Here is a 14,912-nt window from a genome sequence, read left to right as displayed (position 1 = left end):
TGTGAATAGGAAAAGCTTTGGTAAATACGTTTCAGTGTAGGCAGGTATGAGGTCATCAGTTTGAGCCTAATAAGGATGAGAACAGAGTACTTTATAATTTTAAAAATTCATTCATGAGGTGTGAACGCTGCTGGCTTGGCCAGCATTTATTGCCCATCCCTAGTTGCCCTTGAGAAGGTGGTGGTGAGCTGCCTACTTGAACCGCTGCAATCTATGTGGTGTGGATACACCCACGGTGCAGTTAGGGAGGGAGTTCCAAGATTTTGACACAACGACAGTGAAGGACCAGCAATATATTTCCAAGTCAGGATGATGTGTGGCTTGGAGGGGAACTTGCAGGTGGTGGCGTTCCCATGTGTTTTCTGCCCTTGTCCTTCTAGATGGTAGCAGTCATGGGTTTGGAAGATGCTGCCTCAGGAGCTTTGGTGAGACCTTGCAACTCATCTTGTAGATGAGCATCTGCTACACTGCAGCGATGGTGGAGGGAGTGAAAATGATAAAAAGCTAGAAATGGTGGAGGTCCAAAATGACTTGAGAGTCCAGGTATAGAGATCATTAAACTGTCATGAACAGGTACAGAAAATAATCAATAGTGCTAATGGAATGCGGGCCTTTATATAGCATGATACAGAGACAGCACAGGATCTAGGAGGATTAGATTACAAAAGGGATATGAGTCATGCTTCAGGTGACGAAGCCTTGTTTAGACCACACCTGGAGTATGGTGAGCATTTCTGGGCACCACACCTTAAGCAAGATATATTGAACTTGGATGGAGTGTAGATTTACCAGAATGATACCTGGACTCCAAGACTTAAAGTATGAGGAGAGGTTGTACAAATTATGTCTGTATTTCCTGGAATTTAAAAGGTTAAGGAATGATTTGATCACCATTTTCAAGATATGGAGGGGAATAAGTAGGGTAGCTGGAGAGAAACTATTTCCAGTGATTGGGGAACATAGGATTAGAGCCAGACCTTTCAGGGGTGAAATTAGGAAACGCTCCTTCACACAAAGTGCAGTAGAATTTTGGAACTCTCTTCCATAAACTGCAATTGATGCTAGATCATTCATTTTAAACCTGAGATCGATCGATTTTTTTTAGTGAAAGGTCTTAAGGAATGTGGGGCAAAGGCCAGATTTTGGAGTTAGATCGCAGTTCAGCCATGTTCTTATTGTATAGCAGGAATTGTTTTGGGGAGATAAATGACTTAATCCTGTGTCCTATGTTCCCATGTCCTTGATGGATGGGTTTTTCCAAAGTTTTGCCCATTCACTTAATCTATCTTTGTAATTTGGTGTTCCCATCGAAGTTACTTACAAAGCTGCTTCGCAAATTTGGATTTGTGGTTTTCCATCCCGTCATCTAAGTTGATAATAAATAGTTCATAGTAAGTACAGTGAACAGCTGACATTCCAACACAGATGTTTAAGAGACACCACTGATCACATCCTGCCAATTGGAGCATCTGCTTATTATCCCTCATTACCCCTATTCACTGTCTCCTGTCACTCAGCTACTTTCCTAACCTTTTCTGGAATGTATGGCCTAACACCAATGGTGAGCCAAGGTTTGTTGGACAGGAATGCACAAGATGCCCAAGTCAGACGACCTGAGAGTTTGCTGAGAGTTAGTAGCCCTGGTCCGGGAGTTTCCAGCCCCACTGTTGAGGGATCCACTGCGGGGGATGCTGCAGCCCAGCTAATGACTTTTGGCAGGACTGGACGATCCTGGGGATGGGCGGGACCGAAAAATCTCATCCTTGGAATGGGATAACAGAGATAGGGAGGGGTGAGGCCGATGAAGGGGTTTAAACGTATACCTTATCAGTGATGAGACAGGGGAGGTTTTGTGCTGTGTGGGTGTTAGAAGCTGGATTCAGGCAGCCCAAACTAATTGGACATGGGATCCATACAACCTGCCTACAGAGAAGATTTTCATCCCATCAGAATGGGGTAAATCTAAACTCAGGTTCCAGAGTGGTAAAAAACCATAGCCTTTTCTTTAAATAACTGTCTATTTATTGACATTGGTACCCACACAGTTAGCTGATACGTATGTGTATAGCTCTATATACATATACTACTTCATTTTGGTTCGGTCTCCTGTTTCTAATTTAAGCTCCTCTTGATGTATTTTCTTTACTACCTCAATAAGTTGCAGGTGTATATGTAGAGATGTAAAAGTTGCATCACTTTATTTCGTTTATACTGCTGCATTCAGTGTGGAACTTCAGAAGTTCATTTTACATCTATGAAAATTTAACATTTTACTTTTAACACAAGAGTTTTTTAATACATGAGTTTGCTTAGAAAATGCAATCAATTTCCTGCCATACAAAAAAAAAATCAGGCTGCAATTGGGATTATAATACAGGCTGTTTCCATTCATTCCAATCAAGCGAGCTATGGCTGATTTTATAGATCTGAAAGTAGGTATGTGGAACGTATAAAAAAAAGCATAATTACATAGGAGCATAGGAGCAGGAGTGGGCCATTCAGCCCATTGAGTCTGCTCCTCCACTCAATATAATCATGGCTGATCGCCCTCCTCAATGCCTTTTTCCCCACAATGTCCCCATATCTCTTTATGTCATTGATATTTAGAAATCTGTCAATCCTAGCTTTAAACGTACTTAATGATTGAGCTCCAAAGCTCTCTGGGGTAGAAAATTCCAAAGATTCACAACCCTCTGAGTAAAAAAAAATGCTATCTTTGTCTTAAGTGGCTTCCCCCTTATTTTGAAATTATGTCCCCTGACCAACCAGGGGAAAACATCTTGCCCATGCTAAGGGCCTCAAGTGACTAAATCCAAAGCTATTCAGAGCAAAGCCAGTATTATGGTCTTAAAAGTTCCCCAATCCCCAAAGGGGGTTGGAATCCAATAAGACCATTCCAGATATTGTGCACATCACTTCAGCAAACAATATGCAACTGAGGGCTGGATCTTAAAACTGGGTCCAGGCTTCTTGTTACTGCTCCCAACCAAGCTGACACTCATGAGGCTGCTTTCCCACCTGGGAGTGACAGTCAACCCCATTGTGTCGCCTACCCTCCACTTGTCTTTTCTCGTTGGATTCAAGGCTGGAAATGGATGGGAACTCATCAAAATCTAAAACTGTAATACTGCAGATGTATAAAACTCTCAGGTTATGGTGAATACTTGGATCAGTGCTCTTCCTTGTAGTTGGAGTGAGAACACTGGAGTCACCCTCCCGACTCCCACAGGCTTTGGTTAAACCTCAAACACATTTTATGTCTTTTTTTTTTGTTCCACCTCAGCTCAGTCTCGGCTTGGCAGGGTAGACGCTGGGAGGCTGCTTCCCCTGGCTGGGACACCAGGAACGAGGGAGCAAACTTTCAGAATACACAGTCCATCATTTAGGACTGAACCAAGGAGAAATTTCTCCACCCAAAGAGTTATAAATCTTGGGAATCCATCGCCCAATTGGGGCTCAGTCACTGAGTACATTCAAGACAAAGATCAATAGATTTTTGGATGCTTTGGGAATGAAGGGCGATGGGGATAGCCTGGGAGGGTGGAGTTGAGGTAAAAGATCAGCCATGATCTTATTCAATGGCAGAAGAGGCACAAAGGGCTGAATAGCCTATTCCTATCATATTTCTAATGTTCTTAGATTCTTACATGGAGCTTGTCACTCTGCATTGTCTGAAACAAACCCAACCCCACTTCACGTTAACACACACATACACACAGGGTGGAGTTTTACACCAGAGGGATTTTACGGTCCCACCGATGTCAATGGCCGGGATTTTCCGATCATCGGGCAGGCTTGGCGGGGGCGGGGGGGGGCGGGGGCGTTGGGGGGTGGTGGGCGAGTGGGAGCGGATCGGGCCCCAACCGCGGTTTCATGCTGAGCGGCCAGCCAGTTAGACAGTTGCACGGCAGCTCAGCGGGTGCGTGCAGTAAAAGCCCCCTGAGGCACAGAGCTGCCTCAGGGAGCTGAAGATTTTAAAAATAAAATATAAAGAAGTTAGAAGTGTTAAAAACATATCCCCTCGTGTGACTCTGTCACATGAGCAGGGACATGTTAGAGATGCGTTTGGAAAGTTTTACATTTTTTTTAAACACTGGTCCTAAGATCATCCCGCCCGTGGATGAGGTTTTGCCAAAAATGCAAAGGCAGCTTGGCCTTTCCTCCCACCAGCCGACCGAAAGGTTGGACGGGCAGCGAACAATTTCAATCAATTAGTTCACTGAGGGCCTTAACAAGCCGCTTAATTGCTGGTAGGTGTGCTGTCGACTCCCACCGCCCGAAATATCGCACGAGCGCGCGATGACATCAGGACGCTCGCCCAACGTCATCGCCCGTCATTTTATGCTTGTTCGGGTCGGGGGCACACCCGCCCAACAAGCCCAAAATTCTGCCCAATGGACTTTTGAATGTCTCGCCGCATTTTAAGGCCCCGGCCCCACTCCCACCGTGGAAGGGGGCCATAAAATTCCATCCATGGATACTAACATAGATGCTGAACAACACAGGCACCCGCCCACTAACACACCCTCGTACACACATTAACACACACGGCACACGTATCCAAATCGACACGGAAAATAGCAATGTCAGAATCACATGGCAAATATTATCTTGACTTTATTAATAACACATCATAATTAATCTTAAGGCAGGGAGCTAAAAATGATATATTTCCAAAAAGGATTAAATCAGGTTGTATTGTGATATGATTATGAGGTCCATCAGACGCTTGAGTGGAGAGCTGCATCACGAGATTAATCTTTCATATAAGGGGTGAATTCTGGAAGTTAAAATATTTGTTGTCTTGTTTGTTTATACGGAATACGCAGTAAATTGTGTTGTTTTGCATGGTAGACATAAGACTTTAACGTCTTCATAAATGAGGTGAACGTATCCCTCTGGTTTATTTTGCTGAGGTGAGATATTATTAAGGGAAAAGGGGTGGGTGAAAATGGCATGGAAAGCTTCCAAATAAATTTTAAAAGAACACATCTGTTAATTGTCCCCAGGAAACTGATAAAACCTTCATGAAGCTGGGTGTTTCAGCTCGGACAAGGCTGTCAAATTGTTGAATGGATCAAAGTCCGGAAAAGAAAAATCACAAGAGCACCGAACCTGAACATGGGGAAGAAAATTGTATCAACAAAATCAAACTTTATTGATTTTCATTTCATATGACATTTATGTCCAATATTAGTATCCCCGTAAGAGAAAAATTGCATTTGTATAGGGCCTTTCAAGACTTTAGGACCTGCGAAAACACTTTATAGTAAATTAATTACTTTCGAAGTGTAGGAAACAATATCGCAAGAGGCTTTAGATTTTCCTTATCCTATTCCTCAATTACATGCTGCCCCTGAGCGACATCATCCAAAAGCACAGCTTGGCTTCCACATATACCCTGACGACACCCAACTTTACCTTACCTTCACCTCTCTCGACACCTTTTTAGAAATTCTTTCACTTGATGTGTGCATCGCTGGTAAGTCTGGCATTTGTTGCTCATCCCTAATTGGCCTTGAGAAAGTGGTTGTGGGCTGCCTTCTTGAACCGTGTAGTCCATGTGGTGCAGGTACACCCACAGTGCTGTTAGGAAGGGATGAGAAGGAGGAGACACCTCCACTGGTTGCCTAAGTGCTTGTTCAACATCCAGTACTGTATACGGAGAAAGTTGCTCCAAGTAAATACTGGGAAGACTGAAGCCATTGTCTTTCATCTCCAACACACACTCAGCTCGCTAGCCACCAACTCCCTGGAGCTGTGTCAGGCTGATCCAAACTATTTGCAAACTTAATGTCATATTTGACAATGAGCTGAGATCTGACCACATACCTGTGTGGTCACTAAGACTACACATTCCCACCTCCTTTACATGGCCCAACTCCATCATTCCTGCCTTCGTGGCCTCTAGACTTAACTATTCTAGTGCACTCCTGGCAGGTCTCCCATGTTTTACCTGCTGTAAACTTGAGCTCATCCAAAACACTTTTGCCCCTACCTTAACTTGCAATAAGTCCCATTCAAAGATCACTCCACCCCACCTTAGGCTTGCTGACATACATTGAATCCCGATTAAGCAACACCCCGATTTTAAAATTCTCATGCTTGTTTTGGAATCCCTCCTTTGCCTTGCTTTTCCGTATCTCTGTAATCTCCTCCAGCCCTACAACCCATCTGGATATCTGTGCTCTACCAAATCTAACCACTTGAACACTACCAACTTTAACCATTCCATCATTGGCGGCCAAGACTCTAAGCACTGGAATTCACCTCCTAAGCTTTGCCACCTCTCCACCTCCCTCTCTTCCTTTAAGCCACTTTCTAACACCTAGCTCTTTGACCAAGCTATGGTCATCTGCCCTAATTTCTCATTATGTGCATTGGTGTTAATTTGTGTTTGATAATTGTTAGGAAATAGAGGTAGATTAAGTAATTTATATTTGTATTTGTGGGTGTTAGGAATGAGTTTTACCTCTAAAGTTTAAGTTTCTGTATTTCTGTATCTGTGTATTAAGAAAGGTCAAATGGAGTTTTAGTTTCACTTTAAAAGGCTGCTTGCATTTCTAATGAGAAGTTTACGACCTCTATAAAGTAAAAGTTAATACACAAGAGTAGAAAGAACAGTGCTGTTGCCAAGCAATAGTGGTGGCAGATAGGCAGGTTCTTCCCACAGACATACAGACAAAACTAAATAAACAGCAGTTTTAAATTCAGTTGAAGCAGGACCCTAGAGAAACTGGACACTGGGAGAGGGAACTGCAGATTTCCCAAAAGAACAAAAAGGTCCCAAGCGAAGAAAAACTCCAAAAGTCCAGGACAGTGGAAGAGGGGAAAGTCCAAAGGAGACCTTGTAGTCAAAGGAAGGACAGGAAACTTGGGAAAAGGTCCTGTTAAGTGAAGTTAAGAGTGAGGGGCAGAAGGAAAGGCTCTAAGCTTCAGATTTATAGTAAGAACAGCTTGCAAGAAGCAAGAAGGTTCAAAGGGACAATTCAAGGTCTGTAATTCTTTGCTATGGGCATGTGAAGCAGTGGTGTACTGTTAAGATTGAGTTGGTGAGAGACAGTGCATGGAAGACAGCTTGAATGCATGTGGTGACCCAGGGAAGAGGAACATCAGAGGGAGAGTTCAAAATCCTGGAGGTGAACCCTTGCAGAAGGCATCTAAGAGAAAGCATCAGTTTGAGAGAAGATTCCAAGGCGAGGCCTTGGAGAGTGGAGATTGGAAACCCTCGTGTGAAAGACGGAATTCAGTGAGACTGGTTGGCTCAGGCTGTGACAAGTGTTTTGGGGAGTTGGGGAGAGATCCATAGCATCTGGTTGAGGTGGCATCCGTCACTTGAGGTCAGAGTGTGGTGTGTCTGACCACAGGGTGCCATAGGTTTACATGGACTGGGTATTTACTGTGTACATTAAAGTATAAGATAGCTTTTGTGATTTGTGTTACCTTTACAAATCTGTATATAAATGTAAGGGTGTAGGTGTGGGTGAAGGCATATTAGAGCCATAGAACTATAGAAAAGTTACAGCACAGAAGGAAGCCATTTGGCCCATCATGTCCATGCCAGCCCGAGGACACCCAGGTGACCTTTCTAATCCCACCTTCCTGCACCCGGTCCATAGCCCTGCAGCTTACAGCACTTAAGGTGCAGATCCAGGTACTTGTTAAAAGAGTTTGGAGTTTCTGCCTCTACCACCAACTTGGGCAGCGAATTCCAGACACCCACTACCCTCTCCGTAAAAAAGTTCTTCCTCATGTCCCCCCTACACCTTCTGCCACTTATCTTGAATCTATCTTCCTTTAACAAATCCTTTAACAATATTGTAATATAGTTCACCTTTTCCTGTTGAATAAACATTTTATTGTTTTGTAAGAAGTTCATCAGCTGACTCCTGTGACTCTGTTCAGTAGCTACTGTGACTCCTGTGACTCTGTTCAGTAGCTACTCTCCACGTATTTAAATAAACAAACAAAAGTTAAGAGCTATCAGGTTGGGTTCCTCCCTGGGATCAGGCTTGTCCAGGGGTAACCTCAGCTGGGGATCATAACTATAATGCTCCTACGAAGCACCTTGGGTCACTTTAGTACGTTAATGGCACTATATAAATGCAAGTTGCTATTGTTAAAGCATTCTATTTTCCACCAGTCTGTGTTATCACACAGCTACAAGGATAAAAGGAAAACGTAACGGATGGTACAAGTTAATTTTTCTAATAAGATGCCGATATGACAATGTCTGTGAATCCCATCGAAAACATTTTTCTAGATGTAGCCAACAGGCGTCTGAAAATGTGTTGCTTCCAGCATGTGATAGTGTAATCCTGGGTATTATCCAGAATGGTTTCACTCAAGCTTTTCAAAATGTTAATAAAATGGCCTCAGAAAGCATTGAATCAATAGGATGGCTGTCACACTAAACCTTTGCTCCTGCTCACTGCTCCACTGAATTCAGCTAAGAGTAGTGTAATCTTTATGAAACAAAAACCGAAAATGCTGGAAAAACTCAGCAGGTCTAGCAGCATCCGTGGAGAGAGAAACAGGGTTAACGTTTCGAGTCCGTGTGACCCTTCTTTAGAGCTCAAAGCTTTTTATGATACTGGACGAGCAGCCCAGAGGTCAAGGGTTCAGTAAACATTTTGTTTTCTGGATTGGCGCCAGATGGAAGAATGACTATGAAAGCTGCTGGGTTGATGTTCACTGTGTCTCTTCGAGAGAAACAGCCCGCCACTCGTACCTGTTCTGGTCTAATATCCTGCACCCCATGGTTGTCTCTTACTTGTTATAATCACTTAGTTGTTACAATAATCTTTACCACAGGTTAAGCAATAAGGGCAGCCTTGCCAGCATTCCCATGTGCCCATGACATGACATGGTGAGCCTCTAATCTTGACTAGACTGAACTAAAGAATTGCTAACTGTACCAAGGATCGGGGAAGGTGACAGGTTGTTCTGGGTTGCATTTACTGATATCCAAATGGATAGTTATCCATCAAAAAGGGGTTGAGGAAGTGAGAGACCTTGAGTGCATGTCCACAGGTCCCTGAAGGTGGCAGGACAGGTGGATAAGGTGGTCAAGAAAGCATATGGAATGCTTTCCTTTATTGGGTGAGGTATCAAATGCAAAAGCAGGGAAGAAATGATGGAACTGTAAGGCCACAGCTGGAATTTTGTGTACACTGCTGGTCACCACATTACAAGAAGGACATAATTGCACAAGTGAGAGTGCAGAGATTTGCAAGTCTGTTGCCAGGGCTTGGAAATTACAGCTATGAGGAGAGATTGGATAGGCTGGGGTTGTTTTCCTTAGTTTACGAGGAGGCTGAGGAGTGGCCTAATTGAGGTGTATGAAACTATGAGGGGCCTAGATAGGGTAGACAGGAAAGACTTGTCTCCCCTAGCTGAGGGGTCAATTACCAAGGGCATAGACTTAAGGCAATTGGCAGAAGGATTAGGGGGGACATGAGGAAAAACATTTTCACTCAGAGGTGGTGGGTGTCTGGAATTCACTGCCTGAGTTGGTGGTTGAGGCTGAAATGCTCAACTCATTTAAAAGGCACCTGGATCTGCATCTGAAGTGCTGTAACCTGCACGGCCATGGACCAGTTGCTGGAAAGTGGGATTAAAATGAGCGGCTAGCTTCTTTTTTGGCTGGCGCAGACACAAAGGGCTCAATGGCCTCTTTCTGCACCGTAACTTTTCTATGGCTCTATGGTTTTAATTGTGGAGATCTGGGAGCAAGATCACCTCCCTACTCTACTAGGATCCCTTGCTCTGTGGTGTCAGCATTGCCTCAATATGCAGTACTCTCACCTCTGAGTCAGGAGCACATGCTTCAGGTCCCACTCTAGAAACTGAGCACAAGGATCAAAGCTGACACTCCAATGCTGCACTGAAGGAGTGTTGCACTGTCAGAGGGATGAGGCCCTTTTCTTTCAGGCAGACATAAAGGATCCCAGGGCACTTCTCCATCAATAGTGACTCCATCTCCTCAGTCTTCTGAACTCTATTTATCTCTCAGACAACATCACAAAGGCAGATATCTGCTTTTTATTACATTGCTGTTTGTGGGAGCTTTCTGTATGCAAATTGGTTCTCACATTTCCTATGAAAAAGCCGCCACAGTCCCAGAGGACCATAGGCTGCTCTGTCATTTGAGAGAGACATTCCTATCTCATAACAGTGACTACACTTCAAAAACACTTTATTGACTATAAAGTGTTGAGGTCAAGTTACATCTTTCTTGCTGGTGTACTGAGCCTGAGAGTGAGTGTTGTCAGGCTGATTGTATGTGGAGACCATCAAAATGAACCCAGTCTGATCCCACCACTGAAAAAAATGCATTTTCCCTCGGAACTCACTGGATAGTGATCGAGTGCATAAAACTTCTCAATTACATGGCTCCTCCTTCTGTCCAAGAAAAGTCTGTGAAAAGTAGGGATTACACCTTGTTCTAACTTGCATTTGTGTAGCATCTTTAACAGAGTAAATTGCCCAATGTGATTCCAAGGAGCATTGTCAGACCATATTTGACACTGAGCCATATAAAGAGATATTAGGACAGTTGGCAAGAGGCTAGTAGGTTGTAAGGAATGTCTCAAAAGAGGGGAGAAAGGGAGAGATGCAGAGAGATTTAGAGCTTGGTGCCCAGGCATCTGAAGGCACAATCGCCAATTGTGGAGCAATGGAAATCAGGGGTACACAAGAGGCCAGAATTGGAGAGGCTCAGAGATCTGAGTATTGTAGTGTGTCCTTGTCACCTATTTGTACTACAGTTGATCTGCAGATCAACTTTCTAGGTGGAAACATTAGGTTTATTTACAATACAGCCAGCAGCAACTACACATGTGCTTTCAACTCCATCTCTATCTCTACATTTGACTGTGGAGGTAGCTAACACATTGATTTACACAGATCATGTGATTTTACATCACAGGACTATTCTTAGACTTACAGTCCAACATTTAACAAAACCATAATTACTACACAGAGGATTGTAGCATTGGAGGAGGCAACAGAGATGGGGAGGGGTAAGGCCGCGAGGCGATTTGAAAACAAGGCAATCTCAGTCTTGAAAATACTCACTGACTGAGCGTTCTGTACTCTCTGGGGTAGAGAATTCAAAAGATTTACATCCATCTGAAATTATCTACAGCCAAAGAACAATGCAAAGTCACATGATTATAAAAGGCATGCCATAGCTTCTGCACAACTCAAGTTAAACATCAAATAGTTACCAATTCACCAGTGGGATAATGGGAGCAATGATTCCCTCTATCTGTCAATGCCTCGCTGCCAGCAGTAAAATGAATCACAGAATGGCTTTGTAAAGCTCCACAGGTATAATCTATAGTTTTCTTTTCAAAGCTAGCCATTAGAAATTCTTCACAATGCTACTTAATTTCTTTGTAAGTAAATTATCATTATCATTATCATCATTAATGATAACAAAGTACATTGGATTATTGCTCCAATCCACAGGAACGGCTTGTAAAATCTATAAAAGGGTTGCAAAGACTCAAACATTTAAATCAAGAGAAACTATTTCTGTAATAGAATCAAGAACAGGGGAAATACTCTTAAAATCAGAGCAAGGCCTTTCAGTGCAACATCAAGGAGCACTTTTCCCACACAGGCCATAGCAGAAATCTGGACTGCCCCAAAAGGACACTGGCAGACATTTGAAGCTGAGCTTGTTTGTTTTTTAATCAGGCAAAGCTATTAAATGGAGCTAATTTGGGTAAATAGAGTTGATGTGCAGATCAGCCATGGCCTAACTGAATGGCAGAACAGGTTTGAGGGGCTGAATGGCCTCCTCCTGTTCCTACGGTGTGAAAATACAGTGGTGCACTGTTGCATTAGGGAGTAGTGTGAGATTAGGGGTGAGACACGCTTTTTGAGAGAGTAGCGGGAACTTTACCCTGCGTCTAACCAATGTTTCTCATTGGAGAGTGTATGATGGTTTAGTGTGGAAAGAGATTTATTCTGCATCTAATGCATGCTACTTTTTATTGAAACACTCTCAGTGTTGGTGCTGGGTGCAAATGTAGAGAAGTCTTCATGAGATCAAAACAAAAACTGGCTCTTTATTTCACTTACATTTACACCACAAACAAACTCACCAATTAGTTGAGCAGAAATATTGATTGAAAATTGTCGCAAAGAAGGTAAGTCTACCGATTCTGTTTGTTTTCTGTTTGTAATGTATCAGCTTCAGGCTTATAATAGAAAGGAAATAGGAAGAGTACGAGTCAAAGCATGAAGGGGAGATGGCAGTGTCGTGGTAACGTCACTGGAGTAGTAATCCAGAGGCCCAGGCTGATACCCTGGGGACATGGGTTTGAATCCCACCATGGCAGTTGGTGGAATTTGAATTCAATTCAATCATTTGGTTAATTAAAAATCTAGAATTGAAAGATAGTCTCAGTAATAATGACCAAGCAAGTATAACTGATTGTCCTAAAAGCCTGTCTGATTCACTAATGCCCTTTAGGGAAGGAAATCCTTGACTGGCCTATATGTGACTCCTGACCCACAGCAATGTGGTTGACTCTTAACTGCCCCTCTGAAATGACATAGCAAGCCCCTCAGTTCAAGGGCAATTAGGGATGGGCAACAAATGCAGGCCTTGCCATGTCCCATGGAAAACTTAAAAAAAGCTGTTGTGCAGCCATTTCTATTGTTTTAGAAACATAAAATTCTGGAAATGACTCAACAATAGGCAGCATCTGTGTAAAGAGAGAAACAGACTTAATGCTTCAGGTCTGTGACGTTTAATCGGAACTGTAAAAAGTTAGGAATGCGATAGAGTTTGAGCAAGGGGTGGGTGAGGCAAGGAGAAAAAGAAGGTCTTTGATGGGGTGGAAGACAGGAGAGAGTCAATGACAGAAAAGCTAGTCTTCCAGAGCCAAAGGGAAAGGAGATGGGCAAGACAAGAAACAAAGAAACAAAAGATGTGCCTAGAGCAGGCATGCTGGTGGCTGAAAGGAAAAAAAAAACTGTAATAATCAAAGAGAAGGAAACAAAATTGGAGACAGAGTTTATGGTCTGAAATTGTTAAACTCAGTATTGAGTCTAGTCGGCTGTCAGGAGCCTAATTGAAAGATGAGGCACTATTCCTCAAGCTTACGTTAAGCCTGATTGAAACAAAACAGCAGATCAAGGACAGAGATGTCAGTGTGAGAGCAAGATGGAGAATTAAAATGATAAGCCATTGGAAGTTCAGGGTCATGCTTGCAGACAGAATGGAGGTGTTCCATAAAGCAGTCATCCAGTCTACATTTGATATCCTCAATGTAGAGGAGGCCACATTGTGAACAGCGAATACAGTAGACTAGATTGCTTCACCTGGAACGAGTTTTTGGGGTCTTGGGCGGTGAGAGAGGAGGTAAAAGGGCAAGGGTTAAATCCCTTGCGTTTGCATGGAAAGGGGACAGCGTGTTGGGGGTGACTGAGGATTGCACCAAGATTTCACAGAGGGGACAGTGCCTTTAGAATGCTGAAAGGAGAGGCGAAGATGTGTTTAGTGGTGGCATCATGCTGAAGGTGGCGAAAATAGCAAAAAATGTTCCATGGAATATGAAGGGTGGTGGGTTGGAAGGAGAGGATAAGGGGAACCTTATCATGGTTCTGGAAGGGAGGGGAAGGAGTGAAATCAGGAGTGTGGGAAATGTGGCAAACACAGTCGAGGGCCCTGCCAACCACAGTGGAGGAGAATGCTCGGTTGAGGAAAAAAAGAAGACATCTCAAAAGCCTGTTGTGGAAGGTTGCATCATCAGAACAGAAGCGACAGAGTCAGAAGAATCCAGAGAATGGAATGGAGTCCTCACAGGGGGCAGGGTGTGAACCAGTGTAGTCGAGGTAGCTGTGGGAGTCAGTTGGCATATGATGAATATTGGTTGATAGCCTATCACCAGGATGAAGACAGAAAAATCAAGGAAGGGAAGGTAAGAGTTGGAGATGAACCATGTGAAACTGAGAGGAGGGTATAAATTGGAAGCAAAGTTGATGAAGTTTTCCAATTCCGGGTGAGAGCAAGACACAGCACCAATACAGTCATCAGTCACCAGAAAAAGAGGTGAGGGAGGGGGCCTGAGAAGGACTTGGGTAGAAAGTGTTCAACGTATCCTGAAAAAGGACAGACATAGCTCAGATCCATACAGGTACTGATAGCAACACCTTTTATTTTAAGTAAGTGAGTGAAGTTGAAGGAGAAGTTGTTCAGAGTGGGAACAAGGTCAGCACAATGGAGGAAGGCGGTGGTGGATGGGGATTGGTTGGGCCTCGGTTTCAGGAATCACTGAATCTCAGCATTTTAACAGCACAGAAGGAGGACATTTGGCCCATCGTGTCTGCATCAGCAGTGGAAGAAGTGGAGAGCCTTCAGACCATCCTGGTGCGGGATGGAGGTGAAGAGAGATTGAATGTCTATGGTAAAGGGACCTTATGGTGAGGAAATTGGAAAATGTTAAAGTGACAGAGGGCATCAGCAGGGTCAGAGGTGTAGGTAGGAAGAGGCAAGACAAGGAGACTGGAGAAAAAATAGAGTCAAAATTGGAATAATTCTGTTCAGTGGGACAGGAAAAGGCTGAAACAAGAGGTCTATCAGGATAGTCCTGTTTGTGGATCTTGGGAAAGTGGTAGAAGTGAGATGTATGGCACTGGGGGACTATAAGTTCAGAAGCTGTGGAGAGAACATCACTGTTGGAGATGAGATTAGTGACTGTTCTGGAAATGATGACTTGATGTTAGACGGTGGTACCATGGTCCAGAGCTAGGAGAAAGTGTTAACGAGGTGGCGTTCAACCTCTGCAAGATAGAAGTAAGTTCATCAGACAACAATCGCAGCCCTTTGCTGGCAGGTTTGATAACAATGTCAGTGTTAGATCTGTGAGGATGGAGTGCAGCAAGTTCAGAGT

This window comes from Carcharodon carcharias, chromosome 7, assembly GCF_017639515.1.
Source record: "Carcharodon carcharias isolate sCarCar2 chromosome 7, sCarCar2.pri, whole genome shotgun sequence".
Lineage (NCBI taxonomy): Eukaryota > Metazoa > Chordata > Chondrichthyes > Lamniformes > Lamnidae > Carcharodon > Carcharodon carcharias.
The sequence above is the reverse complement of the archived record's forward strand: the minus strand, read 5'-3'. Positions refer to the sequence as shown.